An 11,167-nucleotide genomic window follows, 5' to 3' on the forward strand; every position below is an offset into this window, starting at 1 on the left:
GAGAAATACTGACCAAAGCATAACAAATACAGCAGTGTAGCATAAGCCAATAACTGAAACTACTGGTATTAATATGGCCTGGTATTCGCCAATAAATTCCATGCAACCATGGTGGTGTTTTAGTGCGGAGACAAGTAAGGCAGATGGTGAAATACTAAAAATAGATCAAGTTTCAGCCAGGTCTGCATTTTCGGTCTGCTCTTTTAATAAAAATGTATTCTGGTCTTCCTCTTGTTATACGTGTTTCTGTTAAGAGGATCAATTGTCAAAGCCAGTAAAACACCAGATCAGCCAAGAGTGAGGGCCATACTGGCAAAGACACTTGAATAAAAGCCTGGTCCTTACAGCAGTTGTAAACTCAAAGTTTGTCTTGAAAGTCAAAAACCAGTCAATTAATGACAGTAGTACATGTGACATTTTGTCAGCTCAAAAAGCTCAATCCCTTCTCTGTACGAGAAACTTCTCTGAGCACAGTGGTATGGAGCCAAAGTTTTTCACACATCACAGGAAAAAAGTCAGGAAATGCAGGAATACTTGAGATGAAGAGTTTCACTGAAATACACGAAAAGTAATCTTCACGTCACACTCTTCAGGGTTACCATTTGAGAACAGTCATGTCACAGACATTATCTTTGGTATTTGAGTAGCACAATGCGTGAAATACAGAACTAAAACATTGGGATAACAGCATCCATTTAAAAAGTGCACAGTGATAAGACCATCTGTGAACGAGGTATAACATTTGTTAAGTGGCATTTCCATGGTAACAGTTTGTGCAGGTGGGTTGTGTTTTGTTCTTCTGGTAGAAGATACTTTCAGTACTTTTCTCATCAATCTATAAATGAGACAAAAAGATCAGATCAGTAGAGTTTAGGCCATCACATCTGCCTGCATACCAAATGCATATCAAAATGGATTTACAAGAACTCTATATTTACAGTTCCAATGGAAAGTTTTAAAGTTAACATAAAAGTCTATTCCTGTTGATAAGTGCATGCTGATTTAAACGAAAGCTTCTAAAAAGGAAGAAGACTTTCTATATGAAATGTATGCGGATTGCTTTAAATTATCATACAAGCATAATAAGATTTTTGTACTTACCTTAAAATGTTTGTTAAAAAAAACTAAAAATAATAGCTTTAAAAGACAGAAAAACTGTAGGCCAGCCTCTGTACAATCCATCCGGTTATTCTCAGTTTTGTAAAGGAAAGAGGAAAAAAACAGAGGTGGGAACTGTGTCTCAATGTACGCCAAGAAAAATATTTTATGGTTAAGTACAACATACCTATTTTCTTTATTGTTCATTAAGAGACACAGGAATTCAAATAGTCAGGATGTCCAAAAGCAGTCCAACGAACTGGTGGTAACAACCACTGACAGGACCTTGGATTGGGACTGTAAACATTCTGCAAGTCACAACCACCTGCAGGACCAATGCACGAATCTGACCTAGATGAGGACAGGCTGCCTGCAAGAAAGGGAAGCAGCCAACAACCAAGGGGAGGCCACAGAGGATCAACCTAATGCTCAAGACCAGGGCAGAGGAGATCAGGTCAGAGGGGAATGACTCCACCCAAAGAAACAAAGGTTGTCCACAACGTGCCAATATAATTTTATATATTGATGACTCCACGAGATGACTTCGTTGGGCCGCCTCGTGACTCGACTAGACTCCACGAGATGTAGAAAGGTGATGCGAGGAATCTGACACTGCACTGTTGCCCTTCTGTTGTACCAGTCTTGCCACTCTCCGTTCTGCCCTAACATTGACTAGTCGCTGACGGCCACAATTCGCACGTTCAGACCCAAATTTGCGGCTGGCAGTCCAGGTCTTTAAACACTTTAACAATGGCTGCTCTTGAACATTAACGAATTCTGCTGTTTTGCTGATACTCGCTCCATGGCTCCGAGCGCCAACAATCATCCCACGTTCAAAGGCTGATAATCGCGTTGTTTGGGCAGGCAACTAATCTCACTAGAGGAGATAACCCAGAATGTGGACACCAGCACAGCACAATCATCCCTAAAGGGTTACAATGTAACTTCTGAAACTGGTAGACTAGAAAAAAGGTCACATCAAGTTTTCAATTCAACCACAAAAGGGGATTGGGTACACAGAGGGGACCCCCACACTAGCACAAGAGAACCCCCAGAAGCAGCAAAGATGACCATATAAACATCCACTTAAACACCCAAGGTTATCTCTGTGGCCTGACAGACTGCAGAACCTGCTAATCCTTGATACAGAACATGGTTCTAAATCTTTTGACCCACCCCAGTGAAGTATCCAAAGCCATGGAGTGAGAAGCTTAGCCTTACTGCTTAGAACATTTACCTGATTAGGAGTGAAACAACTGAAGGTATTTATGCAACCTTTCTATGTGGGCTGCGAACCAGCTACAGAAGGAGAACATAAGCAGTATGGTCCTCTATGCCTAACAGTTGGTATATGTAACAGGGACTCAGTGTGTTTCCCCTGCCGACAATCCTTTGAGGCAGTTTAGGAAAGCCAAAATGTAATGCAGTGTCCGCATTCGAGACCAGCCAAGAGTAGCACCCTAAGCATTGTCCAGCATAGGGACCAGGTTACCTGTTCTGTTGCAGTCTGTAGGGGAGCTCTCCCGCACTTTATCCTGAACGATACCCGTCAGGCTTTCCGGTACCCGTCTATCCTACACTAGCCGCTTGCCTAGGTCTCGCCATATTGTGACCGGGAGGTGTCCAAGGACGGTAAGGGCCTCCCTCCCGCGATCCAAGATGGCGGCGGCGGCACACAACACACGCTCCCCACCCCTAGTAAGCAGACAGGGGACAAAGGCAGGGATACAGCGGCGCGACTGGAGCGCTTCGCCCGCCATCCTGACACCCCTGCTAAGGGGCAGAGGCTCTGCTATTCTGCAGACCTGGACCCCCGCAGGGAGCTACTGCCGGATCGGCTGCAGTCCTCAGCCTCTGATTCAGATGGGCCGGACGCCATCTTGGCCACAGTGAGTACTGCTCATAAGACCAGTAAGGCCCCCCAAAACGTCCAAAATCAAAGCCAAGCCAGCTGAACCCACTATTGCTGACGTCCTATTGGCTGTACAGCTCTGTAACTCCGCATTGACCTCTGCATTGACCTCTCTAACAGGGGAGGTGCATGGGATGAGGGCTGATATCACTTTTATACGCCATGATTTACAAAAAGTGATGGAACGCACCTCTGCCCTGGAAAGCAGGGTTAGTGACCTGGAGGACTCTACCTCTCCCCTGATTGCTGATGTCAAAGCGGCACTGCATGACATATCTGCGAATACCTTGAAAAATTATGACATCGAAAACCGACTACGCCGCAATAATATCCGTGCTGTTGGCATACCAGAGCGAGCTGAAGGGGCCAATGCTACTGATTTTATTGAATCCTGGCTAAGCGAAGTCTTTGGGAAAGATTACCTGTCCCCGTTATTTGCTGTGGAAAGGGCCCACAGGGTTCCATCTCGACCGCTGCCACCTGGAAACCCTCCTAGACCCCTGCTGATCCGGCTGCTCAATTACTGTGATAAGGAGCGTATTCTGCGAAAGGCGCGTGATCTTGGAGAAATTACTCTGGCTGGCTCTAAGGTTATGCTGTTCCCAGATTTCTCCAAGGAGTTTCAACGGCGCAGAGCAAAATTCCATGAGGTTAAAAAACGTCTCCAGCAACTACACCTATCCTACTCCATGCTTTACCCAGCGAGGCTCCGAGTGGTCGCTAATGGAGAAACACAGTTTTTTGACATCCCTGCACAAGCATCGTCGTGGCTGGATAAGTTTGACTGCCGTCGGGCTTCCTCTAACACCTGACCGCTCAGCTTTGCCTCCTACTTGAGCCCATTGCTTTGATCCGTGGTACGGATGCCTGATTGTACCTACTGTCACGGGGCCTGGAACTCCCCGTCTCTCCACTGTTGGCGTTACCGCACTGGAAGGAGTCCCTATGGGTTTTTTTTTTGTTCTGGGATACCCCCAGTGGTACGGACTGTTGCCACCCTACCCCGAAGGCTTCCCTGCGTGGACGTTGTTTCTACAGTTTTTGGTTTACTGTTTCCATCTCATCTGATTTTTCCCCTTTTTTTTTTTCTGTTTTTGTTTTACACCCCACCCCTTCTCGACATGTTCCACTGTGTCCAGCCGCATCTTCTAGCTGTTTCCATGCCTGGTGTCTCTGCTGTGTATATTTACTACCGGATGCTCCTTATTGTCATGTGATGTATCTTGCCTATGTCTGAGCGTTTAATAACACTTGTCTCTTGGAATGTGAGAGGTTTGGGCGATGCTGCAAAGAGACGCTCTGTCTTGGACGGTGCCCTTCGCGCTAAGCCATCTATCATCTGTCTGCAGGAGACGCATTTAACTATGGACACCTCTGAGGCTATGAGCAGACGTTTCTGCCAGGCAACCTATCATTCCTGTTACTCCTCTTATTCTAGAGGGGTTTCCATTCTTGTCCATAGGAACTTGCCCTTCTCTTGTACGCAGATGAGGGTGGATAGAGCGGGACGGTATGTGTTCCTATATTGTACTATCCTAGAGCTAGCCTGTGTTATTGCATCTGTCTATATCCCGCCGCGATTCTCCAGTGCTGTGCTTAGAAGACTTAGCTCACTTCCTATCGGATAAGCTACCGATCCCTGTCCTAGTGGTAGGGGACTTTAATGGCGTTTTGGATTCTAGCCTCGACAGGTTTCCCTGCCGGTTGACAATGGATGCGCCACTCGCAACACCTCTCAGCAAGCTTTGTGTGGAGCTGTTGGGGTGGTTTGGGATACGCTGAAGGCCTACCTTAGGGGTACCTTCCTTAAGAATGTTAGTGCTGTTAAATCCAAGACTAGGCAGGACCTGATTCTGGCCCGCCAGCTGGTTGCTGACAGTGAAAGGGCCTATGTGGCCAAGCCTATGACAAGTACAGAGGCTGACTGGCTGACCACAGAAGGCTCTCTAAATACCCTGTTGAAGGAGCAGTCCCAGAATAAACTATTTTTTACCAAGTGGGTCTTCTGGGCGGAGGGGGACGCGACAGGTAAACTCCTGGCTCAGGTAGCTAGAGCCCAACAACCCTCTAGCCATATGGCGCTATCTCCGACTCTCTGGGGGTTACCCATTCGAGCCAGGGAATGGTGTCCGAGATTTTCCGATCATTTTGCGCATCCCTGTATCAAACTAAGGCTAGTTATTCTGACCCGAGCTTTCGTCCTACCTGCAAAACGTTCCCCTTCCATCCTTGTCACCGGATGACAGCATGGATCTGGAGGCCCCCATTACTCTGGAGGAGCTGGAGGTAGCGCTGGCTAGCTTCCCCAGTGGTAAGGCGCCTGGTCCGGACGGGCTCCCTATTGAGGTATATAAAACTTACCCTACTACTCTCCTACCTGCACTTCTGGAGACGTATAATGATGCATTTTCCACTGGCGCACTACCAAACACGATGTATGAGGCCACTATAGTGGTGATCCCCAAAAAGAATAAAAACCCGCTGCTGCCGGAATCATATCGACCTATTTCCCTACTGAACGTCGATATTAAGATCTTGGCCAAAGTGCTTGCAATCAGGCTGTCCCAAAAAATTTCATCAGTGATACATCCGGACCAATCCAGCTTTATGCCCAACAAGTCCACCGCCATTAATATCCATAGAGTGTTCCTGAACCTGCAAGTTCCAGCCGACAATACAGGCAACAGGGCGCTACTTGCCCTGGACATAGCGTTCGACAGTGTGGAGTGGCGCTATCTGTGGGCAGGGATGGGAGCCTTCGGCTTTGGCCCCAATTATTGCAGATGGGTGAGCCTGCTGTATCATCACCCATCTGGAAGGATCAAGATTAATGACTCCCTGTCCTCTGCCTTTGCTTTACAGTGGGGCACTAGGCAGGGGTGTCCCTTGTCACCCTTACTATTTGCCCTGGCTATTGAGCCTCTTGCTGCCCTGGTCAGACATTCGGTGGATGTGATAGGCTTCAAACGGGGAGCGCTGGAGAAGATAGTCCTGTATGCCGACGACACTTTGTTGTTCTTGGCGGACACGGCGTCTTCTCTGACCAGTGTTATGTCCCTATTGTCGGACTTTGCTACCTACTCAGGCCTGGTTGTTAATTGGGAGAAATCTAACCTTCTCAATTTGGATCCACTGAGTGCACCGCTAGATACTGCTATGGCATACCTACAGGTACAATCTACCATTACATATTTAGGAATACAGATATCTGATGTCCCGAGCGACTATCTTACTCTGAACTTGCACCCCCTTTGGGGAGATTTAAAACTCAGCGTAACTCCTGGGTCAAACTACCATTGTCGTTGGCCGGCAGAGCAAATTTGATTAAGATGGTCTGGATGCCTCAATTACTTTATGTGTTCATAATTCCCCTCTCTGGATCCCGAATACGATATTTCGGTTGATAGATAGTATCTTTAGGGAGTTGATCTGGAAACTGAAACCCTCTAGGCTGCGACTTGATGTTCTACAGCGGCCCAAAACCTTGGGGGGGCTTGCCCTCCCTTGTCCATGGTTCTTCTTTCTAGCTTCACAGCTGCAACACTTTACAGGCTGGGCAGCATCAACCGCAGTCTTTCCGTATTCTTCTCCACCTGTTCCAGGGGCTAAGCCCTCTACAATATTTAGATAGTGACCTATATGGTAAAACTTACTCTATATACCCTACACTGAAACTGATGGGACAGGTCTGGGATGCGGCTAAACTAGCCCTTGGCATCGGTGCCCTGACCAGACATACACCGCTGTGGCGCAATGGACGCCTAACCGAGCTTCTCCATCTCCGCCACACTGTTGACTGGTCTAGCAAAGGGGTTTTCACTATATCACACTTGTACAGGGAGGGCAGACTGCGGGACTTTAAGGAACTGACGGAAACTTATGGAGTTCCCGGTAGGTGCTACTTCCAGTTCCTCCAGATTACTCATGCTTTGAAATCCCAGTTTCCTCTGGGCCCTCCAGTTCTATCTCCCACTCCGATATTTGATACAGTACTATTGGCAACCTCCACTAAGGGGATTATCTCCTTTCTATATGCTCATCTTCTGCTTAAATCCAATGTCCTCCTCCCTCTGAAGTGCAGGGTGGGATGGGAGGGAGACGTGGGACCCATAGAGGATGATGTCTGGGAGGATGTTCTTCAGGGGGTTACCCAGGTCTCCCTGTCCCCCACACATAGACTGACGCAACTGTTTATACTTCACAGGACGTATCGCACCCCTGAATTCTTGTTCCGTATTGGGCTTAGAGCTGACTCCAACTGCCCCAAGTGTGGCTTTCATCGTGGTTCCCTGATCCACCTGCTTTGGAGATTCCCTAAGCTGGTTCGGTATTGGGATCAGGTTGTAGATACCCTTAACCTTGTATTTACATCCTCAGTGACTAACTCCCCATTGACGTGTATGCTGGGCATTGTGGAATCCGACGATCTTACGCATCGCACTGCTATAGCACTTAAGCGGGCCTTATTTACCGCAACCAGGATGGTGGTCCGTAAATGGATCTCCCCGTCACCTCCTACATTGAACTCATGGATAGTGGAACTTGACAGGATGGTAGCGTACGAGAGGGTTACTTTTAAACCGAGGGGTACCTTGCCTCAGTTCCACTCTATTTTGGACGACTGGCTGACGTACCGGGGTCATGACCTCTCCGATTAGCCAGCTTGCACGCATTCTCACGGTGGATACATAAGGCTAGTCTTGGCTTCTATTACATGTAGTCATGTGTTCACAGCGAAAGGTGTTGGTTCCCCGCACAGTGGTTTATAGGTTTTATTTCTCTTGGTGGGCTTGGTTTAGTCTCTGTTTAATATATGCTCCCCTTCCCTCCCCCTCTTGGATTATTTGTCTTTTTTTTTTAATTGTACGTGTAAAATCAATAAAAACTATCTGATTTAAAAAAAAAAAGAAAAAGGAGGAAACCATTAGTTCTGGGGAGTCAGACTGGAGACCCCCATGCTCAGAAGACCGCCATGGGCCAGGGTAAGAACAACCCAGTTTACCCAAAGAGTACGAAGGGTCGCTCCAGTGACTCCGTGGTCCATGGGACAGAGTAAAGACCTTGCACAGAGCTCGGATCCCTAGCCACAATAGACAACTGTGAGGTGCTAACCGGCTAAAGCTTATAAGTGCTAGGCCAACCAAAGGTGTGCTCAATTAAAAGGGCCCAAAAAACCTGGCTCTCTTCAGGAGGAGGTCATGTAACTATCCCACATGGAAAACCAGAAGAAAGAACTAGGGCGAACAAAAAGATCAGTGCTGCAGGAAGCAGCAGGTGTCTCTAAAAGGTGCAGAGTCATCAGATCCACATTTTAAATAAGGAACAACTAAGGTTGGTCTAGGTCAATCTTGAAATGTCCAGAGGTCCCCCTGGGTTCTGTAAAACCACTTGTGGTACAGGATACCAAAAAAAAATTAGCCCTCTTTTAGAAAGGTTTACAGGGTTCTCCAGATGTGAGGAACCCAAGTTAACAGGGGAGGCAACGGTGTCTTGTGCAGTAGCACCGCAGAGACAGGGGTTACTGAGGAAGGTGTTAGGTGTTAGCCTAAAGGCTAAAAGGGGTATCCTCTGAATTCAAACGTCAGAGAGGTAAATTCACCCAAAGGCCCATCTGAATATAGTCTGCCTCCCACTTGTCAGCCTCCGCTTAAACTTTATTTCAGAAGATTTCCCGGAGCCTTCAGCCATCCTCTGGCTCTAAGCCTTGTGGGCTGAATGGAAGTTAGGCTCTGATTGCCAACAAGTGTCTACAAGCCGAAGTTGGTGAAGGAGAGGGGAGGGATGCCTCTGATTTCTCCTGAGGCAAGAACACACCATAGCTATTCTCTGCAATGCTAATCATGGTGTCAAGGTTAGGCCTGAATAAATTGTGTCCCTCAAAAGGTAAACGAGTCAGATGCTCCTTGGTACAGCATCAGCGTCCTCTGCATGTAGCCAGAGTACTCTGCACAGTTGTGCAGACATCAGTCTCATGCAAGACACAAGTTTGGAAGCTTGCATCAAGCTATTGCAACTGAAGCACAAAGCTCCATCCATTTGTTTTATCCACTCTGAAACAGGGACCTGTCCCAGCAGTAGAGGGATCCAACCTCCCCTGATACCAACTGACAGATCAAACTCACCAGGGAGAACACGACCAGCCATTTCAAACTGGGATACAAGGAGGTACAGTGGAATCCCTAAAAGGTGAGCACATTCTCTGCCAGTCTAGTAGTCTTTCGGATAATGTGGTTCACTGGTGCATCCACAATAGAAACAGACCACCCTTTTTTAAATTCCCTTTTAAAAACGAGAAAAGTTCAGCCACAAGCTCAGGTGGGACCCAGTGGCTGTGTGTTTTCATTTCATAGGGAGGAATGTATCAAACGGTGGGTGTAGTGGAAAGCTCTTTGTAGCAATCCTGGAACAGTAGACAAATTCTTTAAATGCAATTCTTTAATAGAACACACTGCAGCTACAAGATTTGAAACAACCCTCTGAATCTGATGCAATGTCATATCCAGAGTCCTAGCAGTGTTCTGGAGCACTTAGTCTCCTCAGAGATGGTGACAGGGGCCAAAGACCTCTGGAGTGTCAGACAGACTCTGCAGGTAAAGGTGCCAAAGTGTGTTTTGAGCCTCTGAGGCGGAATGCCCCAACAACTGAGCATATACAGCCTGAAAATCCTGAGTTCACAGAGGTCTGTATTACAAAGGTCTCTTACTTTGTAGGACACCGGGTAAACGCCCCCTGAACAGCTGTGTATGGAGTGAGGTGAGGCAACTGTCCTTCACCCTTACGGTGGTAAATCTGGAGTGACAGAGGATTTAAACCTGTGCTAAGCAGTATATGTGAAGAGGTAGCTCCCAGTGCTTCCCGGAGTCTTCAGAGACAGGGTCACACCTGGGGCTTTGCCACTCTCTGGACCTGGAAAAGGCTCCATGGCCAACACAATACACCAAGGTATGGAAAGTACCACAATGCAGAGCCCAGCACCTGAAAGTTCCAGGCTTGCTCTGCAGATCCAGTCCAGCGATCTACGACTTCCCAAGTTAGTGCTGAGGAAATGCCGATCCTGATGCGGTCCTCCTGCGGCACTATTGAAAAACTGATGCATGCAGGGTACATGAGGGGTTATACAGGAGCTGGCCTACAATGTTTGCTTGCCAGGGTCCAATTTTCCTGTAGGTGGCAGTACAACCTGACTGTATATGAATTCCTGTGTCCCTCAATGGATGATAAAGAAATTGCATTTGCCAGTTAAAATTAAAAGTTATAAAAAGTAATTATGGGCAAAGAAAAAAAAAAAAAACATATGATGCAGTCTCTCACTAATATTAACAGCACAGGTTTCCCATGGAGTCCCCACCAGAGCCATTAATGTATTTTGCACACTTATACCGGTGTGCATTTTTTCAATGGAAAAAAGAGATAAGTTACCACCCCAAATTATTACATATTTTCTGAATCAGAGATCCTGTAGAATAAAATGTAAGCTGCAATTTTTCATGCTGTATATTTGAGCTCTTTATCAAACAATTTTTTTTTCCATTAAAAAATACACTCAAAATGTACGTTATTGCACAATCTCCAAATATTCTTTAAACCATTAAAGAACATCAAGACTCAAAATTGCGTGCCTCAGTGACAAAACTACAATACCCAAATTTGTTAAATTTTTCACCGCTCCACATCCCTGGTGCTACACTTCCCTCTAACTTCCAGGCAGGGAGCGTACGCACAATTTCTCTACTCTTATGCCCAGTGGGGAGGACTACATGTCCAATGAGCCCTCACATTTATAATGCATAAGTGCTATGAAGTAGCTGGCCTCTCTACCTTCATATTATTGCCACGGAAGACCAGCAGATAAGCTTAACTGAATCACCGCTGGTAGGTGGGGGATCAAAGGTCCTATTCAGATCTAGGCAGATCTAAGAGGATCCAGTGCTAGATGAAAGAGTGAAATCAACATGGATTATTAAATAACCTTACATGTGTCTGGCTGTTTGATAAATTACTTGGGTTTAATAACACTTTGTCATTAGTGATGGCCCTTGACTTATTCCAATTTTTCCAGCTTGTTCTGCGATACCAAATATGTGTTGTGCAATTGTTGTCTATGTACACGATACATACATACAAGCCTGCTCATGTGCATGTGTGTGTAAGATCAGG

At 46.6% G+C, this 11,167-nt stretch overlaps 1 protein-coding gene across 2 annotated transcripts in view; it reads right to left on the reverse strand.

Annotated features, from left to right (window-relative positions):
* Nucleotides 1-246: 246 nt before the first annotated feature.
* NRAS (neuroblastoma RAS viral oncogene homolog) overlaps nucleotides 247-11,167 on the reverse strand; it is a 32,562-nt gene continuing 21,641 nt past the window's right edge. Inside the window, exon 6 of one of the 2 annotated variants that reach the window (XM_018571414.1) lies at nucleotides 247-826. The gene's annotated coding sequence lies outside the window, so the exon portion shown is untranslated. Of the gene's footprint in view, nucleotides 836-11,167 lie in introns of both variants that reach the window. The other variant, XM_018571415.1, reaches the window with a different exon arrangement.

The sequence above is a fragment of the Nanorana parkeri genome, unplaced genomic scaffold (assembly GCF_000935625.1).
Source record: "Nanorana parkeri isolate BGI_ZX_2015 unplaced genomic scaffold, ASM93562v1 scaffold1752, whole genome shotgun sequence".
Classification (NCBI taxonomy): domain Eukaryota; kingdom Metazoa; phylum Chordata; class Amphibia; order Anura; family Dicroglossidae; genus Nanorana; species Nanorana parkeri.